The following is a 14,369-nucleotide window of genomic DNA, read 5'->3' on the forward strand; positions in this document are numbered from 1 at the left end:
AGAAGCTGGACTGTATGAAGAATGGGGCATCAGGATTGGATGAAGAAGACTCATTAACAGCCAGCGTTATGCACATGACACAACCTTGCTTGCTGAAAGCGAAGAGGACTTGAAGCACTTACTGATGAAGATCAAAGACCACAGCCTTCAGTATGGATTACACCTCAACATAAAGAAAACAAAAATCCTCACAACTGGACCAATAAGCAACATCATGATTATGGAGAAAAGATCGAAGTTGTCAAGGATTTCATTTTACTTGGATCCAAAATCAACACCCACAGAAGCAGCAGTCAAGAAATCAAAAGACGCATTGTGTTGGGCCAATCTGCTGTGGAAGACCCCCTTAAAGTATTGAAAAGCAAAGATGTCACCTTGAAGACTAAGGTGCACCTGACTCAAACCATGGTATTTTCAATTGCATCATATGCATATGAAAGCTGGACAATGAATAAGGAAGACTGAAGAAGAATCGACACCTTTGAATTGTGGTGTTGGTGAAGAATATTAAGCATACCATGGACTGCCAAAAGAATGAACAAATACGTCTTGGAAGAAGTGCAGCCAGAATGCTTCTTAGAGGCAAAGATGGCGAGACTATGTCTTACATACTTTGGACATGTTATCGGAGGAATCAGTCCCTGGAGAAGGACATCATACTTGGTAGAGGGTCAGCAAAAAAGAGGAAGACCCTTAATGAGATGGATTGACACAGTGGCAGCAACAATGGGCTCAAGCATAACAACGGGGCAGGACCTGGCAACATTTCCTTCTGTAGTACATAGGGTCGCTAATAGTTGGAACCGACTGGAAGACACCTAACAACGACAACATTAGGGTGTGCGTGTGAGGGCAGTGGTGATTCAGTGGTAGAATTCTTGCCTTCCATGTGGAAGACTCGGGTTTGATTCCTGATCAGTGCACTTCATGTGCAGTCACCACCTGTCTGTAGGTGAGGGCATTCGTGTTGCTATGATGCTGAACAGGTTTCAGCAGAGCATCTAGACTAAGATGAATTAGGAAGAAAGTCTGGTGATCTGCTTCTGAATAGCAGCCAGTGAAAGCCCTATGGATCACAATTGTTCTATCTGCAACTCCTCATGGGGATGGCACAGGACTGGGTGGCATTTCGTTCTGTTGTGCCATGAGTCATGGGCAGGGCCAGTATACCCAATAAGCAAGGTGTGCATGGGCCCAATTGTGCCTTCCCACCAATCTGCAGTGCATAATTTCATCTGACTCCCACTGGGTCAAAGATATGGTGAAACCCCTGTGAAATTGGCACCACGGATTTAGCAAGTAATACAATGAAGCTCTTGCATCACTCGCTCAGTGCACACTGGTACATACGTGTTTGCTGGTTAATCTGCCCCAGGTCAGGTGCCGACTCAAGGTAGCTAGCAATAACAATAGGGTTGTTGTGGTCATCCACTGAGACATGCGAGACACTCTGTAAATAGAAACCAGCAAGGTACAGAGTTCTAAAAAGACCATTGGAAGGACTCGGCTGGGCTCAGTGCGGATTTACCTCTTCCCAAACTTCTCACTTAAAAAGCAAGAAGATGATTTTGGGAAAAGCTCCTGGGCCTGGGTGTTGGGGTTCACCGAGGATTCACTTTGTTCACCTAGGCCCCGTTCCTCACATTGATTAGGTACTTCAGGAGGAAGGCTGCACATTCTGAAAGGCGCTGGGCCCCAAGATTCAACACACATGCTCCCTTTCCTGGCATTCCAGAAAAAAATTTTGGAAAAACACCAAAAATCTACCGTCCACAGTATGGCCCTCAGTGGTTATTGCAATTGCTCAATTACATGGTTATTCACGAAGTGCAGATTATAGGGTTACTTAGCTGAAGCCTCTATGACTTGACCAGATAAAACTAAATTAAAAGAAACATGCAAACGTTGGACATTTTCTGAGCATATGGCAGCATTTTTTTTTGTTTTTTTTGTCAGCAAGAAATAGGAACAAAACTATGAGAAAGCTTTTTGTTTGTTTTCTTTTGTTATGCTTCTCAAGGATACGGATATCCGAGACCCCAGGCTTGGTTATAAGGAGCAAGTCTTATTTGAAAATGCCTGATATTAATAAAATAATAAAACTATAGGCTATTTGCAATTTACATATGGTCGCTGTTTCAAAAGTGTGTTGTTAGATCTGCTTTTTAGAAATTCGAATTTGATTTTGCATAGAGTTGGTAGTATATAGGTCTCCAGGTCAGCCTGGGAAAATGTATTCAATCTTATTTCAGCAAATGACATCACCAGCCACCCAGTTGCTCAAACCAGAAACCTAGAAGCTATTTTGGAAACCTTCTGCTCCCACACCTGTGCCAGCCACTCTAGCATCAAGTTGTGCCAGCTACCTCCAAACTATGAGACATTGTTGGTTCAGTGGTAGAATGCTCGCCTTCCATGAGGGAGATCCCGATTCAATTCCCGGCCAAGGCACCTCAAGTGTAGCCACCACCCGTCTGTCAGTGGAGGCTTTTGTGTTGCTGAATAAATTTCAGCGGAGCTTCCAGCAGTGATTGGATGGTGCAAGACCAGTCAGCGTTCCATTGTGTTGTACATGGGATGGCCACAAGTCAGAGAATTGATGGGCTTCATTGGCAGACACCTACCCCTGTTCCTTCTAGGGAGGGAACTGGGTAAATTCTTGACTTCCCTTGCTGGCATTTTAATCTTCAAACAGGAAGAGGAAATCACATACTTGAGATTTAAATCAGTAAGGAAAAACTGATTGGGAACATCAGGGAAAGGGAAGCTTTGGGGACAGAGGCGGATTATCCAATAGGCAAGGTAAGCGTGGTACCTACCTTGCATACTAGCTCATCTGTAGTGAGCAATTTCACTTTTTTTTCACCATAGCAAAGGTTCTGCTGCTAGGTAGGGCTGGCATCTGTCTCTCTCCCAACCCCTCAGCACCTTCCTACAGAATTGAAGCCTCTTTTCAAGTTTATAATCCCTGACAGGGACGGATGACCCAGTAAGCAAGGTAAGCACGGGCTGACTTGTGCATACTGGTAATCTGCTGTGAAAAATTTCCCCCATGTGGTGAAAAACATGGGAGGAAACTGATTCCTGTTTACAGAGTACCTTCCATGTCTCAATGGATGACCATAAACATGTTTTTCACCACATGGGGGACAGGGAGAGAAATTGTTCACTATAGATTAGTAGGTAAGTACAAGTAAACCCGTGCTTACCTCGCTTACTGGGCAGTCCACCCCTGTTTGGGAGAGAATAACTCCAGCGGGCAGTTAAAATAGCATAGTGGCATATGGCATAGCATAGGGCATAGGTGCTAGGATCAAGTCTCCTGGGCCCAAACCTTGGTTCTGTTGCTTTGTAGCTGTTATTTTACCTAGTTATGCCTCCATTTTCTGCTCTGTAAAGTGGGGATAATAGTACCTATAGGGTCGCCATGAGTTGGAATTGACTTGGTGGCAACTAACAACTTTATAAGGTGGTTGCAAAAATTAAATGAATTCATACTTAACACATGGTAACCCAGTATAAGTGTTCAGTAAATGTTGGCTACTAGTATTATTTCATATTCATGATGGGAAGTTGAGTTGGGCATAGTGAATCATGAAGCCTACGGAAAAAAACCAATCAGAGGTAAGTGCAGTAGGGTCCCTTAGCCAGAAATGGGCTTACAAAGGGCCAGGAAGCTTTTTCTGTAAAGGGCCAGAGAGTAAATATTTTCAGCTCCGTGGGCCATGGGGGCTCTGTGGCAGCCAGCCAACTCCACCATTGTAGCTCAAAAGCAGCAGCAGACAATATGCAAACAAATGGGTGTAGCCGAGTTACCTTAGAATTTTATTTACAGGAACAGGGAGGATTTGGCCCCAGGGCTGTCCTTTGCAATCCCTGGCTTAAGGGCCATGGGAAATTCTAAGATACAGAATTCTGCCTGTGTGATTGTAAATGATCTCAGCAAAGCGTGAAGCAAGAAGGCAATTAAATTAAGCCAGGTAGCTGCACAAGAAGCTGTTTCCGGCAGATTAAAAGAGAACACATGCCCGGAAGGAGGGCAACCACCCTGTGTGCATACCATATTTGTCAGAAATAAATATGAATGTGTTGAAAAAAGAAAAAGTTAAACCCTCCATGAACCTGTGGAACAGGGTAAGGATTAAAAAAAAAAAGTATCTTTTTTTCTTTTTTGTCGGAGTTGCTCTGTATGTTAAAAAGGTAGACACAAGGCAAGGAAAGGCCACCTGCTTGGGAACAATGCTGTAATGTCAACAGATGCCACGGGCTTGGGACCGACGCACATGGGAAATCATGCCAGACCAGGAGCTGGAAGTGTCCAGACGAGCCTCCAGAGATGTTGGGCGCTGGTGCTGAGAGACAACCCAACCAAAACCAGGGAAAGAAGATCTCTGCCCAAAGATGACCTCAGCATTATCAGTGAAGGCAAGAGATAGACAAACCAGCTAAAAGTTCCCAGATGCAAACACTACCTATCTCTAAGTGGCGGGACTTTGGGTAATTGTTATTTTCTTGTTTATACTTTCTAGTAGTTTTTATTATAAGCATATATTACTATTACAGTCAAAAGAAAATGGAAGCTATTTAAGAGGGAGGAGGCTCTTAGAGGAGCACCCTTAGGATTGATTGATGCCTAGAAATTCTAAGAGGACCGATTGTCACTCAGCATAAATAGATATGGCTGGTTCTCATTGTTCACAGAAGTTAAGTGCGATAGAGTCGCCATGAGCACTGAATAGCAAAGACCAAAAGCCCCTGATCCACCTCAGCTGAGAGTGTGTGTATACCACCACCGCCCACTGCTGTCTAGTGGATGCTGACTTATAATGACCCTGTAGGATAGAGTACAACTGTCTCATAGGGTTTCCAAGGCTGTAAGTCTTTTATGGAAGCAGACTGCCACATCTTCCTCCCGCAGAGCAGCAGGTGGGTTCAAGCCACCAGCCTTTCGGTTAGTGGCCGAGTGCTTAACCACTGTGCCACCAGGACTCCATAATGTGTTCCCGCTTCTGCACGTGCATATATCTGCAAATGCCTGCGCATGTACAGTGAATATTGATTTTGGGATTACAAATAAACTTTAGGGAGTGGGCAAATTTGCAAATATGAAATCCGTGAAGAATGAGGATCAACTATATTGGTTTGATTTTCAAAATAGTGAGTGTCTCACCATGGCAGATGTCTTGGGGCCCCCAAAATTGTAGGACACTTGACCAAGATAAAACGGCTGATCCAGAGTCCTGTCTCATACCCCATCCTAACTTCTGTCTCTGGCTAATGGGCTGTTAATCTTTTACACAGATCCAACCCAGTCACAAAGGAAATAATTTTTTTCTCTGTGACGAAGCAAAAAGGGGTGTCAGCAGAATGTTCCCTAGGGTCCATTGCTCAAACAGTTGCTGAAAACCTTTTTGTAAAATGTTCTCAGAAATCATTTTACTTTAAGCCAGTTATTTTAATAATCTGCTCTCAGAAAACCTATTCTGTAATCACCACACGTCTGTCAGTTTGTCCGACTGTGGGGGCATGCATGTTGCTATGATACTGGTAGCTTTCCCACCGACATTTCAAATACCACCGGGGCCACCCTTGGTAGACAGGTTTCTGTGGAGCTTCCAAACTAAGACAGACTAGGAAAGACCTGGCAGTCTAACTCCGAAAAAATTGGCCAGTGAAAACCTTATGAATAGCAGCAGAACACTGTCTGATATAGTGCTGGAAGATGAGCCCCTCAGGTTGGAAGGCTCTCAAAATACGACCGGGGAAGAGCTGCCTCCTCAAAGTAGAGTCCACCTTGATGAAGTGGATGGAGTCAAGCTTTTGGGGCTTTTCTTTGCCGAGGTGGCATGTCTCAAAATGAGAAGAAATAGCTGCAGACATTCACTAATAATTAGTACATGAAATGTACAATGTATGAATCTACGAAAATTGGAAGTTGTCAAAAATGAAATGGACGACATAAAGATTGATATCCTAGGCATTATTGAGCTGAAACGGACGGGTATTGGCCATTTTGGATCAGACAATCATATGGTCTACTATGCCGGGAATGACAAATTGAAGAGGAATGTCATTTCGTTTATAGTCAAAAAGAACATTTTAGGATCTATCCTGAAGTACAATGCTGTCAGTGATAGGCTAATATCCATATGCCTACAAGAATTATTATTCAAATTTACGCATCAACCACTAAGGCCAAAGAGGAGGAAATTGAAGATTTTTACCAACTTCTGCAGTCTGAAATTGATCAAACATGAAATCAAGATGCATTGGTAATTACTGGTGATTGGAATGCAAAAGTTGGAAACAGAAGGATGGGTAGCTGGAAAATATGGCCTTGGTGATAGAATCAATGCCAGAGATCTCATGATAGAATTTTGTAAGACCAATTGCTTCTTCATTGAAAATGCCTTTTTTCAACAGCATAAACGGGGACTATACAAGTGGATTTCACTGGTTGGAAAACACAAGAATCAAATCTAGTACATCTGTGGAAAGAGATGATGGAAAAGTTCAATATCATCTGTCAGAACAAGGCCATGGGCTACCTGTGGATCAGACCATCAATTGCTCATATGCAAGTTCAATTTGAAAGCTGAAGAAAATTAGAACAAGTCCATGAAAGCCCAAATACGACCGTGACTATATCCCATCTGAATTTAGAGACCATCTCAAGAATAGATTTGACTCACTGAACACTAATGACCGAAGATCAGATGAGCTGTGGGATGACATCAAGGACATCATATATGAAAGCAAAAAGGCATTAAAAAGACAGGAAAGAAAGAAAAGACCCAAATGGATGTCAGAAGAGACTCTGAAAGTTGTTCTTGAGTATAGAGTAGCTAAATTGAACAGAAGAAATGATGAAGTAAAAGAGCTGAACAGAAGATTTCAAAGGGTGGCTGCAGAAGACAAAGTATTATAGTGAAATGTGCAAAGACCTGGAGTCAGAAAACCAAAAAGGGGAAGAACATGCTTGGCATTTCTCAAGCTGAAAGAGATGAAGAAAAAATTCAAGCCTCAAGTTGCAATACCAAAGGATTCTATGGACAAAATATTGAACAACACAGGATGCATCAAAAGCAGGTGGAAGGAATGCACAGAATCGCTGTACCAAAAAAAACTGGTTGACATTCAGCCATTTCAGGGGGTAGCATATGATCAAGAACCAGTGGTAATGAAAGAAGAAGTCCAAGCTGCACTGAAGGCATTGGTGAAAAGCAAGTCTCCAGGAATTGATGGAACGCCAATTGAGATGTTTCAACCAACTGATGCAGCGCTGAAGGTGCTCGCTTGTGTATGCCAAGAAATTTGGAAGACAGCTACCTGGCCAATTGACTGGAAGAGATACATATTTGTGCCCATCCCCCCAAAAGGTGATCTAATAGAATGTGGAAATTATCAAACAATATCATTAATATCACACCTGAGTAGAAATTTTCTGAAAATCATTCAAAATGTTGCAGCAGTACATCACCAGGGAACTCCCAGAAATTCAAGCTGGATTCAGAAGAGGACGTGGAACTGGGGATATCACTGCTGATGTCAAATGGGTCTTTGCTGAAAGCAGAGAATAGCAGAAAGATGTTTACCTGTGTTTTATTGACTATGCAAAGGCATTTGACTGTGTGGATTATAACAAATTATGGGTAACATTGCAGAGAATGGGAATTCCAGAACACCTAAACTGTGCTCATGTGGAACCTGTACATAGACCAAGAGGCAGTTGTTAGAGCAAAGGGGATACTGCATGGTTTAAAATCAAGAAAGGCGTGTATCAGGGTTGTATCATTCACCATACTTATTCAGTCTGTATGCTGAGCAAATAATTTGAGAAGCTGGTCTTTATGAGGAAGAATGTGGCATCAGGATTTGTGGAAGACTCATTAACAAGCTTCAATATGAAGATGACACAACCTTGCTTGCTGAAAGGGAAAAGGACTTGAAACTCTTACCGATGATCAAAGACTACAGCTTCAGTATGGATTACCTTCAGTGTGAAGAAAACAAAAATTCTCACAACTGGATCAATAAGCAACATAATGATAAATGGAGAAAAGATTGAAGTTGTCAAGGATTTCATTTTACTTGGATTAACAATCAACTCCCGTGGAAGCAGCAGTCAGGAAATCAAGTGACATATTGCATTGGGCAAATCTGCTGCAAAAGACCTCTTTAAAGTATTAAAAAGCAGAGATGTCAGTTTGAGGGCTAAGGTGTGCCTGACCCAAGCCATGATATTTTCAATTGCCTCATATGCATGCGAAAGATGGACAATGAATAAGGAAGACTGAAGAAGAATTGATGACAAAGAATATTGAATCTTCCATGGACTGCTAGAAGAATGTACAAATCTGTTTTGAAAGAAATACAGCCAGAATGTTCCTTAGAAGTGAGGATGGTGAGTCTTCATCTCACATACTTTGAACATGTCATTAGGAGGGACCAGTCCCTGGAGAAGGATATCATGCTTGGTAAAGTAGAGGGGCAGTGAAAAGAGGCATACCCTTGACCATATGGAGTGACGAGGTGGCTGCAACAATGGGCTTCAACATAGCAATGATTTTGAGGATGACACAGGACTGGGCAGTGTTTCATTCTGTTGTACATAGGGTCACTACGAGTGGGAAGCAATTCAAAAGCTTCTAACAACAATCACCTAGGCTTTAATTCACTCCTCCCTAACCTGATAGGTGACTTTTACCTTTCAAAAGACTCCAAGCTGAAATTGACCTTTTTTTTTTTTTTTAGGCGACTTTTACCTTTCAAAAGACTCCAAGCTGAAATTGACCTGGTCTGCAATCAGTAATTACCCTCCCCCCCCCGCCATTGGCCCATTCCTCTGCTGTTATGCACTGTAATTCCTTTTGTAATGTCCAATCAAAATAATGACTCTTAAGTTCTTTGTTCTCACCCTTCAAAAAGTCTCCACAGCTTCACCATTTTAGAAATGTCTGTTTCACTCTGTAAGGTCAGACGGTTTCCCCCGTCCAGACGATTTTCGAACCTTCAATATACCTCCTTGCTTTTATTATAACAGAGTATGGGTTATTACTCCTGAACACAGATAATAATTGAATCTCTACCAGCCATAGTCCTACTTTCCTTTCCTGTTGGCAGAACTTGCCTCCCAGCCAGTGTAACCTCAACACTTGCCTTCTAGCTTCACTTGTAGTTAGGACATGGGCAAGTTATTCCATCTTGGACCATGAGAATTGCTGAGAAATCTGCTCTCCTGGGAGAGGTTTTCCTTCTGAGTGTGTGTGTGTAACGTGAGGAGAAACATCACCCTTTCATTGTTTGATGTGTTCGTATGAGGGTATGGCATTTGGTGCTGTGGCAGCCATCTTGTGACTATGAGGAGTAAAGCCTTAGGCTGCCATCCAGCACTCTGAGGATAGTAGAGCAGAAAGATGGCAAGAGCTGGTTCTTGATACATTGAAGTGTAACCGTTCCCTCCCTCATCTTCAGGCTTCAGAAAAAAGTGTTCTTATTGAAGATTCAGTTCCTGTTGGGTATTGTGGCTCCTAATTGTTTCATCGTCTCCAAAACATTCACACAGAGGCATGTTGGTGACGTTCCTCAAGTTAACAAAGTGTTAAGTCAGGCTTGAGAATGTATCAGCATTACTGAGTCCCCAGACTCTCGTCATTTTAAAGCAAAGTCTTGCAGCAAGGGTCCAGAATACAGTTTGGTAATTTTTATTATTTCATGTTGTTAGATTTTGTGGCTCTAACTATTGGGGGGAATAAAGGCGTTTTAATCTGGCTCATTGGTTTCTCTTTCTCATGGTTGTTGTCACCCTTTCTCAAGCCCAGTTCTGTGAAAGACAAAGGTAAATCCTGGAGATTGATGTCGGTGGTGCCTGAAGCACCTGTCCTCCGCATGTGGGAACTCATGGGCAGGTCTTGTGGAAACACCAGTCTTCGCATCTCCTGTGTGTCAGAGATTAATGGCAGTGAAATGGAGTGTGGGGGTTGAGAGCAGTAACTCACATACCAGGTTTAAATTCTGGCTCTGCCACTACTAACTCTGTAATCTTGGGCAACTTACTTAACATGTCTTAGCTTTCATTTCTGCATCTATAAAATGGTGGAAGTCATGAGGATTAAGTATTTGTAAAGCCCTTACGCCATATTTGGCACATAGCTCAGTAAACCAGTTGCTGTTGAGTTGATTTCGACTCGTGGTGACCCCATGTGTGTCAGAGTAGAGCTGTACCCCGTAAAGTTTTCAATGGGTGATTTTTTTGGAAGTAGATTGCCGGGCCTTTCTCTAAGGCACTTCTAGGTGGACGCAAGCCTCCAACCTTTCAGTTAACAGCCAAGCACATTAACTGTTTGCACAACTCAGGGACTCCAAGAGCTCAATATATGGGTGATATTACTCCCAATACCTTGGTGATCTGCTCTCCCAAAGTGGCGCCGTGAGTTAAGAGGGTGTCCCTATCTAGAGACTTTGTTCTTGGAAGCAAGGATGGAGAAGCTTCATCCCAAGAAGGACATCATACTTGACAAGGTAAAGGGTCAGCGAAAAAGAGGAAGACCCTCAACAAGATGACACAGTGGCTGCAACAAAGGGCTCATACGTAGCAATGATTGTGAGGGTGACGCAGGACTGGGCAGTGTTTCATTCTGCTGTACTTGGGGTCGCTATGAGTTGAAACTAACTCGATGGCACCTAACAACAACAACAAAGACCTCTGAGGTTGGTTTTAGCAGAAAGCAGCTCAAACCTGGATAAATGTCGTCATCTTCTGGGTCACTCAATTTATGGAGCAGTTCTGCACATGAGTGTTACATCAATTTTGTGTTTGTAGCATGATTTTGGTAGGTGGCTCAGTTGCCTTAGCAAATTAGAAGCTCCTTGAGGATAGGGTTGGGTTTTCCATACTTGAGTTCTCCACAGTGCTCAGCACTACGCTGTGCACACGCGCATGCTTAAGGCGTTTTAGACAGTGAATGGATGGATGGGCAGCAGCTACCTGCGATGTAAAGAATGGGGGCTAATTTCTAGAAAGTTCACATAGAGCAGTGGCCCTCAACCTTGGCTAACCATTGGAACTACCTATGGATCTGATGACCGTCCATTCCTGGTTTGCCTAGGTTCCAGGGACATGGGACTTCTAGTTTTACAATCAGACTGAGGGGTTTCCCAGGATGTGGGGCTTTCAGAGCTAAAAGCAGGAAAGTCCCAGTAAAACCAGGACAAGTTGGTAGCCCTACTTGTGGTGCTTTAAAACATGCTGTTGCTGGGACTTGCCCTAGAGGTTCTGATTTAATTGGCCTGGGGTGAGGCCTGAGCATTAACATTTTTTAAAGTTATCCAGGTGTTTCTGATGTTTAGTCAAAGTTGAAAAGTACTGAGGAGGAGCAAAATTTCCCGACCTGGGTTATGGTGCACACTGTTGAGCTGTGAATAGGTTACGAGGGGCTTGAGTTATCCCTTCAGCCCTAGCCCTGTGAGCCAGCTATTAAATTCACCCCTGTGTGCCATGAAGGGAAAAGGTTGGGAAACCATGACTAAGCAATGTTACATAATGGTGGTGAAGAGAGAACTTGTTAAAAAAGGAAATTCCAAGACCCCATCCTAGACTGTCTGAATTGGAATTACTACAAGCCTGGGAATCAGCATTTTAACCAGACTTCCCAAGTGATTCATGGTCCCACATTTTTGCCTGAATTGACTTGGGTCTAGAAGGTAACAGGTGAGGTAGAGGGAGGGGAACCAGAACCACCTTCCGTTGTCTCACAAAAAACCTCCCCCTGCCCCTTGAAATGACCTTGGCCCTGAACACCACAGCTGCAACCATCTGCCTTCGTACGCTTTCCTAAACCTCTGGCCACTGGCCTGTCTGTAGGATCGATTTAGTCTCTTGTGGTAGATGGGATTATCGTTCTCAGTTTTTTTCTCCCTCCTGCCATGTGAGCCAATGAACAAGAGTGGAAGGAGTATATTTCTCTGCAGACCAGTGAGTGAGAAAAATGGATGCTTGTGATTATAAGCCACTGAGTGTTCAGGTGGTTTGTTACGCGGCATTTTCTTGGCCAGAACTGACTAATACACCCCTCAAAAGGAGAAAGAACTCGGGCTTAGCACTGATCCCACTGAAAGACTTTAAAACCCTTTACAAAAGAAGGATTGGCTCACCGTCGTGGCGAGCGCCTGGAAAGGAGAGAAGATCTGCCCAAACTGGTAGCACTTGTGAATGTTAACGTCTCCAAAGCGGCTGCGGCGCTCCTTCCTGCTGGCCAGTCTCTTCTCTACCCTCATGTCCATATATTGCTGGAAAGGGCCCTGGTGGGGTAGACAGGACAAAGGTGCCTGCAGTGAGGAACCCAGATAGTGTGTGGTTACTAAGTACCACAGGCTCTAGCAAAGACAAGGTGTAGCTATTACACCAGGCAACTCTGCTGCGAGCCCCTCATTTACTAACTGGACTTCCATTTATCTTTGTTAATCGTGTGTTGCCTTGTGAGGCAGCCCACCACCTGTCTGACAGTTTGTTGTATTGTGGTGGTTTACGTGTTGCTATGATACTGGAAGCTATGTCACTGGTATTTCAAATACCAGTAGGGTCACATGGTTGACGGGTTTCAGCAAAGCTTCCAGACTAAGACAGACTAGGAGGAAAGGCCTGGCGATCTACTTCTGAAAATTAACCAATGAAAACCTTACGGATCACAACAGAACATTGTCCCACTTAGTAGCTTTGGACATATTATCAGGAGGGACCAACCATTGAAGGACGACATCATGTGTGATGAAGCACAGGGCCATCAAGGCTGAGGGAAACCCTCAGTGAGAAGGACTGGCTACAGTGGTGGACAATAGCTACAGTGATGGACTTGGACATGCTGGTGATTGTAAGGATGACAGAGGATCGGGCAGTGTTTTGTTCTGTTGCACTAACGATCACCGTGAGTTGGAATCGATTTGACAGCAGCTTTTTTTTTTTTTTTTTAATCTACCTATTGCTGGGAGGCAGAGAAAAGGGCTACCCCTTTGCTTTGTTGCTGGGAGCCTGGCACAGGAGATCGAGAATCAGGCTAACAAGATCTAGGGGTGATAGTGCCTCTCACAATGGAACCCAGCTTCATTACCCACCTCTCTGGTGGATTATTGATTAAGGCTTTTTCTGGCCTTGAAATGGCATGCTGTATGTGAAAATAGCGTGCTAGACTGCGATGGGATGGAGGTCCCATTCTGGGATTCGAACCTCGCTTCTATTAGAAACGGAGCAGCAAAGTGGCCCCAACTAGGGTTCCACTAGGAAAGACACCCACATACGGTGCCTTCTCTAGGGTTTTCCCGAACTAGAGGGTTACTCTCACAGCACTCTCCCTCCCATGCATAGGGATGAGAGCTAGGGACGGAAAGCAGCCCTTGCTGGGAGCAACTCCTTCAGGCCTTGCCTCTCAATTCCTGCTCTGACCCTTGTTCTCAGCTGGTTTTCCCAGTTTCTGGCCATCTTGCCCTCACCTCATTTCTCCCTTCTGGCCTGGCCCCTTTGGACTCATGACACAGTCCCAAATTCTGCCTGCACAAGAGCTGGTACTTCTTCCTTCTCTGCCAATGTGTGGCCAGTGGGAGAGTGGAGCCCAGCCTGGATTCTTGACCTGGGGATGTAGCCCAGGCACATTTGGCTCCCTCTTGTTTGGGGAGGAGGGTCAGCAATTGCGGTCTCCATCGACATCTTGATTCTCTTACATTCCATGGAGGCAGGAGTGTGGTTGGCAACACGGTGGTGGTGGATTGGTCCCAGTTGCTGATGGCTGACTACTCCTCTTTTCTGGCTGTGACACCTGGAAGAGTGGGGGTGTGCTGAGGAGTGGGCAGCTGGACATACTACAAGAACCTCATCTCAACTAGGGGGTTAGGCCATTTCCTGCCTCCCACACAGCAGGAAACAATGATGTGTGCTTTTTTATTTCTTCCAGTATTGACCATAAGGATGTCAGATGGGCCCTGAGAAAGCTGCTCTGGAGGCAAGCAGGAGACAGAGGGGCTGATGAAAGTCAGAGGCCACTCAGGATGTTAGGGAGCAAGCACCCAACTTCCCAGACAAAGTTGCTGAGACCCAGCAAGGTGGGGGGACTTTTCTGAGGTCTCTTTGTCATCTTCTTTTGCATCAAGTTCCAAAAAAACTCTCACATATATAACTCTTTATGGATATATATAACTCTAGGGGTAGCGGCGCTGTTCCAAGGAAGAAGGTTTCCCGAGTCTGCCTTGAAGAGTGCCGCTTGATGCCAGTGGACCTCAGGTTGGGCCAGAGCTGACCTTGACCAGAGCTGTATCTGCAGTGAGATGAGAGTGCCTTCATCCCTGGTCTCTTCTAGCTCTGCTCGTTCCTCCGATTTGTC

This window comes from Elephas maximus, chromosome 19, assembly GCF_024166365.1.
Source record: "Elephas maximus indicus isolate mEleMax1 chromosome 19, mEleMax1 primary haplotype, whole genome shotgun sequence".
NCBI classification, from domain to species: domain Eukaryota; kingdom Metazoa; phylum Chordata; class Mammalia; order Proboscidea; family Elephantidae; genus Elephas; species Elephas maximus.